This window comes from Papio anubis, chromosome 9 (assembly GCF_008728515.1).
Source record: "Papio anubis isolate 15944 chromosome 9, Panubis1.0, whole genome shotgun sequence".
In the NCBI taxonomy this organism is placed as follows: domain Eukaryota; kingdom Metazoa; phylum Chordata; class Mammalia; order Primates; family Cercopithecidae; genus Papio; species Papio anubis.
The window spans coordinates 3,111,223-3,113,129 of NC_044984.1; the positions used below are offsets into that span (position 1 = coordinate 3,111,223).

Genomic DNA, 1,907 nt, shown 5'->3' on the forward strand with positions numbered 1-1,907 from the left:
TGCTTGCACAGTCTAACAGCTGCAGAGTTATATGACCAGGTGGAAAGTTAAACAGACGCTCCACTCACAAGGCAGGGCCCCTCCAATTAGTCTTCCGGCTCCCTTTTGCTAATAGTAACTGGTTGCTCTTTCTATTGGTCATAGATAAATTACGCCTGCACAATTCTCCGAGTGCTTTCAAGTAACCTCAGAAGGCAGTGACTAAGACCCTTTCCTTGCTCCCAGCTTCCTATGTCCCAGGCTGCCTGTGGCACCCGGACTGCTGCTGCCCCTGGGTCCCGCACATTCCAGGGTGACGATGGAGGAAGGGCAGGCCAGGCCAAGCATGAGGAATGAATAGTCTTTGTTGGGCTCAGACCGAGAGTCTGCGGGCCTTGAGGACCTCTGCATGTTTGTCAGTTTTCTTCTCTATGTTCTTCTCGGCCTGTTTTCCTAGCCTCATGAGCTGTTTCTTCTTCCAGTAATGGACCTTGGCCTTCTCCTTCCTCTTCTCCTCCAGGGTGGCTGTCACCGCCTGGTACTTCCAGCCAACCCCGTGAGCCAGGCGCCCAGATAGGCGAACTTTCTTGTAGGCTTCAGACGCACGACCTTCAGGGAAGCGGGAACCACCATCTGGCTTCTCTTGTCGCAGGGCAGTGGGATGCCATCAAACACCTTGAGGCGGTCCAGGGCGGCCTGGCCTCGCTGGGTCTCGTGGAGCAGCATGCCTCGCACTGCCCACCAGAAGATGCCTTGGGGACCGGAAGGGGTAGGGGCCTCGGGAAAGGTTTGTGTTCTCCGCCTGTGGAGGAAAGCCAGGTGCTTCAACATGCGACATGTTTCTGTAGAAACTGCCAGAAATGTTGATGCCGTCACAGCGTCGGACCACCACCTTCCGGCCCAGCAGTACCTGCTTAGCCACGATGGCCGCCAGGCGGCCCAGGAGATGGCCTCGACCATTGAGCACCAGGACCTGCACCTCTGCCATCTTCCATCTTCTGCAGTCGCCTGGGGAGGCATTTTTTTTTAAATTAATTTATTTATTTATTTTGAGACGGAGTCTCGCTCTGTTGCCAGGCTGGAGTGCAGTGGTGCGATCTCTGCTCATTGCAACTTTCACCTCCCAGGTTCAAGTCAGTCTCCTGCCTCAGCCTCTCAGTAGCTAGGATTACAGGCGTTCACCACAACGCCTGGCTAAGTTTTTTGTATTTTTAGTAGAGACAGGGTTTCACCATGTTTGCCAGACTGGTCTCAAACTCCTGACCTCACGTGATCCGCCCACCTGGGCCTCATGAAAGTGCTGAGATTACAGGTGTGAGCCACTGTGCCCAGGCGATTTTTTTTTTTTTTTTTTTTTGAGACGGCGTTTCTCTCGTTTCCCAGGCTGGAGTGCAGTGGCGTGATCTCGGCTCACTGCAACCTCCGCTTCCCAGGTTCAAGCGATTCTCCTGCCTCACCCTCCTGAGTAGTTGGGATTACAGGTGCCCGCCACCATGCCCGGCTAATTTTTGTATTTTTAGTATAGACGGGGTTTCACCACGTTGTCCAGGCTGATCTCGAGCTCCTGACCTCAGGTGAACCACCCGCCTTGGCCTCCCAAAGTGCTGGGATTTACAGGCGTGAGCCACCACGCCATGCCCAGGCAATTTTTATAGATGTGGAAACTACTATTCTGTACTGGTAGACATTAGAGTGGAACTCTTTTTTTTTAGACGAAGTCTCGTCCTGTTGCCCAGGCTGGAGTGCAGTGGCACGATCTTGGCTCACTGCAACCTCCGCCTCCCGGGTTCAAGCAATTCTCCTGTCTCAGCCTCCCTAGTAGCTGGGATGACAGGCCTGACTGATTTTTGTATTTTTAGTTGAGACAGGGTTTTGCCAGGCTGGTCTCGAACTCCTGACCTCAGGTGATTCACCCACCTCAGCCTCCC

The 1,907-nt window shown here is 53.6% G+C and overlaps 1 pseudogene; it reads right to left on the minus strand.

Annotated features, from left to right (window-relative positions):
- Nucleotides 1-337: 337 nt before the first annotated feature.
- On the minus strand, nt 338-991 carry LOC101001569 (annotated as a pseudogene).
- Nucleotides 992-1,907: the final 916 nt, after the last annotated feature.